The 12442-nt window shown below is 44.9% G+C and overlaps 1 protein-coding gene across 2 annotated transcripts in view; it reads left to right on the plus strand.

The window, feature by feature from the left end:
* Window positions 1–3523: 3523 nt before the first annotated feature.
* PAK5 (p21 (RAC1) activated kinase 5) overlaps window positions 3524–12442 on the plus strand; it is a gene marked incomplete at its 5' end in the record, with an annotated part of 132991 nt that continues 124072 nt past the window's right edge. Inside the window, one exon of one of the 2 annotated variants that reach the window (XM_081906197.1) lies at window positions 3524–3662. The remainder of the gene's footprint in view (window positions 3663–12442) is intronic. The other variant, XM_081906196.1, reaches the window with a different exon arrangement.

The raw sequence follows: 12442 nt of genomic DNA on the forward strand, positions 1-12442 counted from the left end.
TTGTAGAGTGAAGGTGTAGTCATTTTCTGCAGTGAATAGCTTGCACAGTGTTAGTTACTTGCACTTCACAAATCCCATTGCTTCAAGACAGCAGAGCATGCTGCTTCTGATCAGGCAGATGCCTTGCCAGTATAGATTTGCCCCACGATACCAAAGATTTCATAGAAGCGCTGCCGAGAAAAGAAGTAACTTGCAGGATGCAGTTCGCAGAGAAAGAGAAAGTTTCTGTGTTTGCGGGGATGGTATTTGTGTCATGCAGTAATTGGAAGGTTTACTTCTGTAGGACCTGGAGATCTGTCCAGTTTTGGCCTCAGTCCCTCAGTTTTGCTGACTAAATAGAAGGCACCCTTAGACGTTGCTGCATTTTACAGAGTCTACCAGGTGATACACCAGTGTTAGATGGCACCAGGCATAAATCTGCTGGCTGGATCCTGCTGGGTTTGGGCCATCACCACAGGAAACCAACAATGGTTCTGCAGATTTGAAATATTTCACACTCCCTGTACAGTCAAAAGGGACATTAATGGCTTGAAATGTCAAGAGGTCCTTCCTCCTTCCCTCCCACCTGCTGAGTTTCAAGTTGCATTCTCACATTGTCATACAGACCATGCCCATTATCTGATTTGTTTCCCTGTGCTGACTCCAGATCACTAAAGGTATCGTCTGCAACTCACCATGAAGGCCTCCCTTGCTCTCTTATAATGGCAACGGTGCCCACCTGAGAGGGGCTGGAACTGAGTTCCAGTGTGCTCTGGATGAAAAAAAGAGAAACCCCTAAATTTGAATGGCATGCCTCAAATTCCATAAGAGCATTCATTAACTGCCTGCAAGAACTGATTAAAAAAAAAAAAACAGCAAGCACAAAATATGGCAAGGCAAACATTCTGTAAGTTAATCAAGGCAGCAACATTGGCTGCTGGTGGCAGCCTAGGATATAATTCAATTTGCAACTCCTAGGATTGCCATACGTCCAGAATTTTCCGGACATATCCAGAATACTGCAGCTGCATGAGGTGCGTCTAGGCAGAAATTGGCGAAAAGTCTGGAAAACTCCAGATGTATAGCAGCCCATGAAGGCAGTATCGTTTTTGCCAATTTGCTCCAAAACGTTCCATTTCTTTGCAATTTCAACTACTTTTCTGTCTGGATCTTCACTTTTTGAAATATGGCAACCCTAGCTACACAAGTGGTGGTACAATGGATTTTGTGGCTGAAGCACTGAGAAACGCACATCCCCATCCAAGGTCTGTTCAGAGAAATGTCACTGGGGAAAGGACAGTGTCTCCCACTGTACTTGAGGGCAGTAGGTTTGTCTAAGGGTTAGGGACTCGGGTGGCGCTGTGGTCTAAACCACGGAGCCTCTTGGGCTTGCTGATCAGAAGGTCGGTGGTTCGAATCCCCTCAATGGGGTGAACACCCATTGCTCTGTCTCAGCTCCTGCCATCTAGCAATTTGAAAGCATGCCAGTGCAAGCTGATAAATAGGTGTGTTTCTGTGGCGGGAAAGTAAATGGTGTTTCCGTGCTCTCTGGTTTCTGTCATGGTGCTCCTTTGCACCAGAAGCAGTTTAGTCCTGCTGGCCACATGACCCAGAAAGCTGTCTGTGGACAAACATTGGCTCCCTAGGCCTGAAAGAGAGATGAGCACCTCAACCCCATAGTCACCTTTGACTGGACTTAACCATCACATTGTACTCCTACCTCTGGACACTCTTGCTACCTCAGCTTATGCTGCCTGGGGCAGCTGCCAGCCTTTCTATGCTGCATCCCTGTGATTCAGAACCAGTATCAGAGTTCCAGCCAGAGAAAAATACTTGGCAGATGTGAAGTAGAGCCTGAGGAGATATCTTCCTGACATGTGTGCCCCCAATCACTTCCTTAGAACATTAACTCCCTTTTTCCAACGAAGCCTAGCCTGGGCTGAAGGAGAAGTCCTCATATCACAAATGTTCAGTTTCATATCACAAACAATCGGTAATGATATTAATACAGTAGTCCTGCCAACCTGGTGGAACCAACAGCTCATTGACTTGCACCACACAGGGACTTCCTCCCTAGCTGCTGCTTGTGGTTTGCCTTCTCTTGCTAGGCAAATCTTCTCTCCAGCCTTTAATGCAGACCCTCCAAGAGAGCCAGTGTGGTGTAGTGGTTAAGAGCGGTAGTCTCATAATCTGGGGAACCGGGTTCGCGTCTCCGCTCCTCCACATGCAGCTGCTGGGTGACCTTGGGCTAGTCACACTTCTTTGAAGTCTCTCAGCCCCACTCACCTCACAGAGTGTTTGTTGTGGGGGAGGAAGGGAAAGGAGATTGTTAGCCGCTTTGAGACTCCTGAAGGGGAGTGAAAGGCGGGATATCAAATCCAAACTCTTCTTTAAAATAATAATAATAATAAAAATAATGCAGACCCTCCAAGTGTCCCTATTTACCAGGGACAATCTGGGATTTACAGAAGCCATCCCGGTTTCTGATCTGATCCCGGAATGTCCCACTTTCCCATCCCTTTTTCCACCAGAGAAATCTTGAAGGGTATGGAGTTATCTGACCCCCGAGCCCTGTATTGGGAAGGTGTTTTTATGTTTAATATTTTATTGTGTTGGAAGCCGCCCAGAGTGGCTGGAGCGACCTGGTCAGACAGGTGGGGTGTTGATGATTGCTGATGGAGGAGGAATGGGTCATCCCTATTTTCATTGGAGAAATGTTGGAGGATACGTTAATAATAACAAAGGGAGATGGAAAGAAGATAAAGTCCTTACCAGAGAAGAACAGCAGATCAAATTGATGGATTATGCCGAAATGGCTAAAATTACCGGAAGAGTCAGAAATCAGGAAGACCAAATTTTTAATAATGAATGGGGGAAATTTATAACTTATCTTAAATACCACTGAAAACAGTTACAATCGTTAGTCGGATTGCAATATCACTTGTAGTTTAATGGTGAATTTTGGATACAATGGAGAGATAAAAGAATTGGATTAGTATAAAAGATGCAGGAGGAAATGATTATCAATAGGACCCACAAAGGGGAGGAGGGAAGTCCAGGAGATTCCTTGGAATCTTGTTTTTATGTTGTATGTTCGATACGTGGCTGTAAAATTTTAAATCTGAAAAACCAAATAAATAATTTTTTTATATATACCGTAAAATTTTAATCTGAATAACCAAACAAATTTATATATATATATAAAAACACTATGGGAAAAAATATAACAAGGGAAAAATAAACTGTAATTCAGAACAGCGAAAACCCAAAGCAACCCTCCTCTTTAGGTATCATTTGGGCTCCTATTGATCTCTGTCTCTCTCATTGCGGCTTGAAGAAGAGGCGGTGGGGCGGGGCGCATGGCACACATACCCGCCTGGCGCGCGCACCTCGCTCCCCCCAGTGCGCAGGGCGCGTTTCTTGCGCGCCTCGCCTAGCCGCAGCATCTCCTCGGATCGCCGCTACGAGGCGAGCTGGAGCTCTTTGGCCGGCGGCAGCCCGGATGTAACAGCAGCAGCAGCAGCAGCAACAGCAACATCAGAGCCGGAGCCGCCGAGCTGTGGTGCTGCCTTGCCTCCTTGCTAGTGACAAGCCTCGGCGAGCACGAACATGGCGCTCGGAGCGATGTAACGGAGGCGCCGGGGCGGCCGGAGCTCGCTTGACAACCAGCCGGCAGCCTTTAGGTAAGCGCGACAGGCTTCCGCGGGGATGGGGGAGAAAGGCTGGTCCCAGCGCGAGGACCATTCTCAGCCGCAGCATCCCGAGGGCCAGCGGGCAGCATCAGTAGCCTCTACCTGGAGAGAATGTGGGATGGGAGGATGGAGGAGAGAGGGTACCCCGGGTTGCCACTGCCTTTGTCAGCTTCCTCGGGGGACGGAAGAGCCTCGCTCTCCCGAAGGCAGCGCTGGCTCCCTTTTTCTAGAGGGAAGATGCGCTCTTGGAAGGATGGGAGGCATCTGTGGGTGTGGAAGACTGGACTGTGTAGATTACAGGCTATCCCAGCTCTCTAATTTCCAGCATGGTCTGAGCTGCCAAAGAAGCACCCCCTCACCCCTGCAAAAAATAATAAAAAATAAAAAATACCAGGGCTCTTTCGTGAGGGATGTGCCCATGCGTTTTTGGGTAGGGCTGTTTTGCACATGATGTCTCAGGGATCGGACATTATCTGTTTGCAGAAATCTGCATGCTTCGGTAGGATTGTCCACAGAGTTGGCCACATGCAGCATGCATACATGTGTGCGCGCATGCACACCCACCCCAGCGAGCATGTTTTTGGGTGTGGGTATGCTGGGCGGGGAGGGGAGGGGGAGATTTAAGGAACTGCTGTGACTGCTTGCATGGAGAGCGTGGCGATTCTCTGGTCTTGCAGATTAAAGGCGCGGTTGGAAACTGGGGAAATTTAATATTCTCCATGTGTGTGTTGTGCAGTAAGCCCTGCTGTGACCTTGTCATTTTAGATGTTGAGGAGGTAGGAAACACAGGGGAAAAAACCCCGCCACCTTCCCAAACCTAGTGAAACAATGCCCTCTTTTAAGAATCTGATGAAGAGTACTTCTCAACTGCAAGCTGCTAGTTCGTTTGATTTGATACTCTTGCTTATTTTAGAATGATGATACATCGCTGGCATTTTTTTTTTTAAAAAATGTTTTTTATTTAATGTATCATAAAACAAGGTGAGATAAAAATGTAAATGTCCAAGTCAGATAAATATTTGAAATATTGTTTGGACAGCTGAGTGATTTCAAGAAAGGTAACAGGATTCATGTGCCTATTTTAGAGAACTTTGCATAACAGCAAGACAAGATAATCTCTCACTAAGTAGAACACGTATTATTTTACTCTCCTGTACAGGTTTACTCAAAAGTAATTCTCAGTGTGTTCAATGAGGCTTACTCTGAGGTAAATGTGCATAGGATCACACCCTTCATCAAATGCTTAAAAAACACAGCAAACAGATAGATTCACTTTTGTAGTTATTTTTATATAATACTACATCGATGATGGATTAAAAGAGAAGATTGGGAGCAACTTTTGTTTCAAGCTTAAGAATAAACTTTTCTTTAGGAGACAAATATTGCACAGGAGTTTAGTCTAAGAATAGCTCATTGAGAGAGCATGAGCCACAATGTATGCACTGGGCAGGTTGTCTTGGAGCCTTGCCAATGAAATCAATAGACGATCACACCAAGTCTATGATTATGCTGACTTTTTTTTTTAATGCACTTCCAAGCTTCTTGGGTCTGCCATTGTTTTATATGAAGTGTAAAAGCTGTTTTTGATATTTGCTGCTTCTTTTATCTCACTCTTCATGTGATACCTAATTATCACTGGATGTGATGGTTTGGGTTTTAGAACAGTATCCTTTTCTCTTTTTTTAAAGTCTAAGTTACTTCTGAATAATTTATCCCTGAGGTAGGGTTGGAGAAAACCACAACTGTATCGCAACTGACCTTGTTGTAGAAAGATACAAGGCTGTAGACAGCAAGACAGTGGAATGACAAAAGGTAATGATTGCTGGCAAAGGAATGTCATGGTGATCTCTCATTGTGATAATTCCAAAATGCATAGTAGGGCAATACCTTTATTAGGCCAACTCCAGTGCCACGTAAGATTTGGGGAAGAAGCCAATTTTGCTTTAAAGCCCCAAAACAGAAGGTGGGAACCTGTGGTCCGCCACATGTTGTTGAACTCCTTTTTATGAAATAATTTTTGGTTGATTTTATAAGTATAAAATTATAACAATACCACCATACACATCCATATTTAAAGATTCCTCTGAATCTCTGGCCTTCCCATCTTCCCCTCCATGGGTCCTATTGTCAACCTTTTCAACTCCATATTATTCAGTAGTCCATATTTTATGTCAATCCACTATCTCCATAGTATTTGCTACATTACAAGTGTTATTGCAATCCTGCTAATGTTTTCATCTGCTTACAGTGGTCTCCAAGATAAATTATATTTCCCCCCCATTCTTTATCAAAGTTTGGGTCTTTGGTTCCTGAGCTTTCTGGTCAGTTTTGTCATTTCAGCATAGTCCAACAGTTTAATTTGCCATTCTTCTCTGGTAGGGACTTGATCTTCTTTCCATCTCTGGGCTAGTAGCATCTGTGTGGCTGCTGTTGCGTACATAAAAAGTCTTTTCTGCTCTTTTGGAATGTCAGCACCTAAAATTCCTAATAGAAAAGCCTTTTAAATAAATAAAAATTTAAATAAAAATCAATTTAAACATTTTTTCAACTCATCATATATCATTTCCCAGAATGCTTTTGTTATGTTACAGGACCACCAGATATGATAAAAGGCGCCTTCTTTTTCTTTACATTTCCAGCATATATTTGTACCTGTTACACATTTTTGCTAGTTTGTTGTTGTTTAGTTGTTTAGTCGTGTCCGACTCTTTGTGACCCCATGGACCAGAGCACGCCAGGCACTCCTGTCTTCCACTGCCTCCCACAGTTTGGTCAAACTCATGCTGGTAGCTTCGAGAACACTGTCCAACCATCTTGCCCTTTGTTGTCCCCTTCTCCTTGTGCCCTCCATCTTTCCCAACATCAGGGTCTTTTTCAGGGAGTCTTATCTTCTCATGAGGTAGCCAAAGTATTGGAGCCTCAGCTTCAAGATCTGTCCTTCCAGTGAGCACTCAGGGCTGATTTCCTTAAGAATGGATAGGTTTGATCTTCTTGCAGTCCATGGGACTCTCAAGTCTCCTCCAGCACCATAATTCAAAAGCAGTGGCATAGTGTGGGTTGTCAGCTCCCGGGGCAAGTAATTTGCACCCCCAACCCGTGGATTGGCGCCCCCTAACCCTAACCCCCAGATGTTGCGCCCGGTGCGGCCGGCCCCCCCTGCACCCCCACGTTACGCCACTGTTCAAAAGTATCAATTCTTTGGCGATCAGCCTTCTTTATGGTCCAGCTCTCACTTCCATACATCATTACTGGGAAAACCATAGCTTTAACTATACAGATCTTTGTTGGCAAGGTGACGTCTCTGCTTTTTAACATGCTGCCTAGGTTTACTAGGAGTCAAATACCACCGGTACAACATTTACATATAGTTTTCTATATGAACACATGTTGTTGAACTCTATCTCCCACTGTCCATATGCATTGCCCATACTGAGGTTGATGGGAATCGGAATTCAACAACTGGAGGGCCACATCTTTTATACCTCTGCCATAAAAAGTTTGCATTAGTGCTTCTCCACGCTTTTCCCAGTTTGCCCCACTACCTGCTTCTGGGGAAGCCCTCTCTTGACCACTGAATTAGAGCAAATGTCATGGAGGTTTTCAGCAAATTGATGTTTCCTTTGATTCGGCATTAAAGAGTGGGTTTCCCCAGGGAAAGCGCAGGATAAATGGAAAACTCCATGCCTAGAAAGCAGCCTGGGATAAGCATAAAACCTCTCAGACCTGTGGACAAGCAAAAGTATTAGTCTCAGTCTTAAAATGGAGTGCAGATTAATTTATCTTAGGTAGTATACAGGTTTAAGGTTACACTCTGGTTTGTTTGGATAAAGAAACAGACAATGACCAGTTCCTTGTTTTCTAGAACACAGAATCCGGCAGTTCTAGGAATATAGAGTGTTTGATGACAGGAAACAGGATTTTAGTTTTCTTATCAGATGTGGTAGTCTTGTAGTGAGGTTAAAGCTTACTGGGAAATGATATATAATGAAATGAAAAGGATGTTTCTTTGGGGAATTATAGGGACAGAACTACCTAAAATGTATAGAAACCTATTCATGTATGCCACTACAGCGGCAAGACTGTTACTTGTCCCAAAATGGAAAGAAGCAGAAGTACCAGCAAAGGAAAAATGGATACAAAACCTTATGGAATATGCAGAAATGGTGAAACTTACCGGAAGAATGAGAAATTGAGTTAAACATTTTTTTTTTAAAGAAAAGAATGGAAATGGTTTATCGAATATTTACAGATAAATTATAAACAGATAAAAACACTAGCAGGATGTAACCTGCAGTTTTATAAGAGTATATATTTAAAGGAGATGAATAAATGAGTAAATTAAGTTAATTTGGATATGCAGAAGATATTAAAAATATATGTAAGGAACCCCAGAAAGAGGGGGAAGGAACTCAAGTTTTGAAATGTCAAAATGAGTGTAAAATTAGTGAAATGTATAAACTTGAAAAGTACAGTCATACCTCGGGTTGAAGTCATTTCAGGTTGAGCGTTTTCAGGTTACGCTCCACGGCAAACTGGAAGTAACGGAACGCTTTACTTCCGGGTTTTGCCGCTCACGCATGCACAGACGCTCAAAATGATGGCACACACATGCGCAGAAGTGGTGAATCGTGACCCACGCACGCGCAGATGCACAAGCGTGGGTTGCGTTCATTTCAGGATGCGAACGGGGCTCTACAACGGATCCCGTTCACATCCAGCGGTACCACTGTAGTAATGATATAATGATAATGATAATAATAATAATAAATAAAGCACAGGACTGAGATTTTAGTTTTCTATATGCTCCATGTGTGAGTATTCAAATCACAAGAACACCCATTTGCAGTCAAGTGCTACAGTCAAGTCACAAGTTTGCAACCTCACTGAAAATTAGGTCATCATTGCCCACCCCAGTGTAGATGTCCGTGTCATATGTTAAAAATGCAATTATTTAGGATCTTATGGGCTCAAAAATATTAATGCAGGGATTTCCTTATTTCTCTTTTGCATTCAGGAGACTTTCTGTCATGATGTTGTCAAAGTCTTCTCTATGCTTATGGTGAGACCAGGAAAAGCTCAGCCCTTTGAAATCATGAAAGCTGATATCATTGCTATACAAGCTGGCGTTCACAGAGGCCTATGTTTCCCCCTCTCTTTAAATGGGTGAAGGGAAGAAGTATCGCCAATCACTGTTTGCTGGGGAAGTTTCATTGCCTCTTTTCAACAGGCAACAAAAGTTTTCGAAGCTTCACAGGAGTTCTAAGGTCGGCAAGAGGCTTGAGTGATCACATACCCCCCAACATTACTCCATTGAAAACAGGGACATCGTATTCCTTAACAGTGTTCAAAACTCCCATTGTTCTAGGCACAGTTTGCGACAGGGAATTTCATTAGCACAAACAGTTTCTGAGCTCTGGGTGACTAAGATTTCAGATTAAAACTGCAGATTGGAAGGAAAGGAGGACCTTTTTCTGCCTCCCCACTTCCAGCTACTCTTTGATGACTGGAGAAGAGACCTTCTTAAGAATATTAGGGGGGCGGGCAGGGGGAAGGACTAGACCATGTGAAAAATGAACATAATATTTTAGCTGCAGTTCATTCATTTTCAGCTTTGTACAGTGGTACCTCAGTGTACAGTGGTACAGTGGGACGCGGGTGGCGCTGTGGGTAAAACCTCAGCGCCTAGGACTTGCCGATCATCAGGTCGGCAGTTCGAATCCCTACGGTGGGGTACGCTCCCATTACTCGGTCCCAGCGCCTGCCAACCTAGCAGTTCGAAAGCACCCCCGGTGCAAGTAGATAAATAGGGACCGCTTACTAGTGGGAAGGTAAACGGCGTGTCCGTGTGCTGCGCTGGCTCGCCAGATGCAGCTTCGTCACACTGGCCACGTGACCCGGAAGTGTCTTCGGACAGCGCTGGCCTCCGGCCTCTTAAGCAAGATGGGCGCCAACCCCAGAGTCGGACACGACTGGCCCGTACGGGCAGGGGTACCTTTACCTTTATCTTACAGTGGTACCTCAGGTTAAGTTCTTAATTCGTTCCGGAGGTCCCTTCTTAACCTGAAACTGTTCTTAACCTGAAGCACCACTTTAGCTAATGGGGCTTCCCACTGTTGCCGCGCCGCCACCACACAATTTTTGTTCTCATCCTGAAGCAAAGTTCTTAACCCGAGGTACTATTTCTGGGTTAGCGGAGTCTGTAACCTGAAGCGTATGTAACCCGAGGTACCACTGTATTCGTGTTATAAAAAAGCATGCCTAGATATTCTGTTGTTGCACCCATAACCTAGGTTTAAGGTGCCATTTAGCTCCTAGCTTTCATATCTCAGTTTCCAGCACTGTTCCTTAATAGCAACAACAACAACAATTTTATTATTATACTCCTCCCATCTCACTGCACTGCCCCAACCACTCTGGGCAGCTTATAACATATATAAAAACACAATAAATCATGAAACATTGAAAAACTTCCCAATTCCGGGCTGCCTGCCTTCAGATGTCTCCTAAAGGTTGCATAGTTACTCATCTCCTTGGCTCGGGGGGTCACATAACTGCATACCCTCCAACATTTCTCTGATGGAAATAGGGATGTCCTAAGGGAAAGTGGGACATTCCAGGACCAAATCAGAACCCAGGATGGCTTCTGTAAATCTGCGACTGTCCCTGGAAAATAGAGGCACTTGGAGGGTTTGTGATTGGGCTTTGAGTGTATTAGAGACATTGATAGGCTTTGGGGGGGGAGTATCGCTCCTTTTAAAAGTTGTGATCTAGGACCTCTTAAACTTGGTGCTCTGTCTAGCACCTGGTGGTGATGGACTGTATAGCATGCTTTCCAGGATGCAGGTGGCGCAGTGGTCTAAACTACTGAGCCTCTTGGGTTTGCCAATCAGAAGGTCTGCGATTCGAATCCCCGCGACGGGGTGAGCTCCTGTTGCTCTGTCCCAGCTCCTGCCAACCTAGCAGTTCAAAAGCACACCAGTGCAAGTAGCTAAATAGGTACTGCTGCGGCAGGAAGGTAAACAGTGTTTCCATGCACTCTGGTTTCCATCACAGTGTCCATGATTGCAGTCATGGGATTTTTGTCTGTCACATGACGGTGTATGTTTTGATGGGCTAAAGAAAGCCTTTGAAACTCTTGAATGAATGACCAGGAGGGAGAGAACATTCCAGTCAGGCATGTGTCTCTACTAGGGTCCTACTTGAGTGTAGGACGAGCTCCTGACAGGTAAACAGTGTTTCCATGCACTCTGGTTTCCATCATGGTGTCCCGTTGTGCCAGAAGCAGTTTAGTCTTGCTAGCCACATGACCCAGAAAGATGTGTGGACCAGTGGCGTAGCGTGGGGGTGCAGGGGGGGCGGCTGCACCAGGCACAACATCTGGGGGTTAGGGTTAGGGGGCGCAAATTACTTGCCTTGCCCCGGGTGCTGACAACCCACGCTACGCCACTGGTGTGGACAAACGCCGGCTCCCTCGGCCTGAAAGCGATATGAGCGCTGCAACCCCATAGTCACCTTTGACTGGACTTAACTGTCCAGGGGTCCTTTACCTTTTTCTTTTTACTAGCATGCTTTCCCATTTAACCACTGCTTAGGGCAGCAATGGGGAGCTTGCTCCCCTTCATATGCCATTGGATTCAGCCCCAGCCAGCTCAGCCCATGGTCAGAGATGGTGGGATTTGCTGTTCGACATCAACCCGAGGGGAGAAAATTCCCCCACCCTTGCCTTGGGGTTTCTTCCTCCCCCCTTCAGAGCCCTTTATCAGGCATTGCTTGCCTTTGGGCTGGAAGCCAGTTTATGCCTTCCTTGTCAGCATGCGGCGTCCTTCTTTCACATTGGGATTCTGCAAGTTTGCTTCGGCTGGGAGTATTTGGGATTCACACGTGGCTACTTCCATGAACTGGCAATTCTTAGTTCTTGGGGGTAACCTTTTGCCTTCTGCCTTCAACACGTAGCCAATCCCGTGGTTTGTGCATTTTCATTTAAGCGCTGCACCAAGTTTGTGCAGCTCTGATAAGTGAGTTAAAGCCTCACCCAAACATGTAACACAGCAATGTCTCTCATTGTCTCTGCCATCGGCTATGTCCTGTATGTTGCGTATTTAGAACTGCAGTGAGCTCTCACGAATTACAATTACAATCCTATGGTCAGTTATACATACACTTTATTGATTCAACAGCATCTGTCCAGTACAGTGGTACCTCGGGTTACATACGCTTCAGGTTACATACTCCGCTAACCCAGAAATAGTGCTTCAGGTTAAGAACTTTGCTTCAGGATGAGAAGAGAAATTGTTCTCCGGGGGCATGGCAGCAGCAGGAGGCCCCATTAGCTAAAGTGGTCTTCAGGTTAAGAACAGTTTCAGGTTAAGTACGGACCTCCGGAACGAATTAAGTACTTAACCCGAGGTACCACTGTATACGGTTATGGTGAACTTGTTTTCAGATTGTAAATTCTTGTCTAGAGAAAGCAGCACCATCCATTTTGTTGGGAGCTGCCCAGAGTGGCTGGGGAAACCCAGCCAGATGGGCAGGATTATTATTATAATTATTATTATTATTATTATTATTATTATTATTATTATTATTATTATTCCACACACTAGAGGGCCTGAAGAAGTACCAAATATATCTGGGCGGGAGAACAAGAATCTCTAAAGACCAACAGCCCAATGAGGGCCAGATTTTAAATGGTGGACACACAATGACTGGTGAGAGGGAAATAAAAAACTGGGGGGGGGGGTGAAATGGAATATCCTGAAAAAGGGCATGGC

This window comes from Podarcis melisellensis (genome assembly GCF_964234715.1).
Source record: "Podarcis melisellensis genome assembly, chromosome: 3".
NCBI lineage: Eukaryota > Metazoa > Chordata > Lepidosauria > Squamata > Lacertidae > Podarcis > Podarcis melisellensis.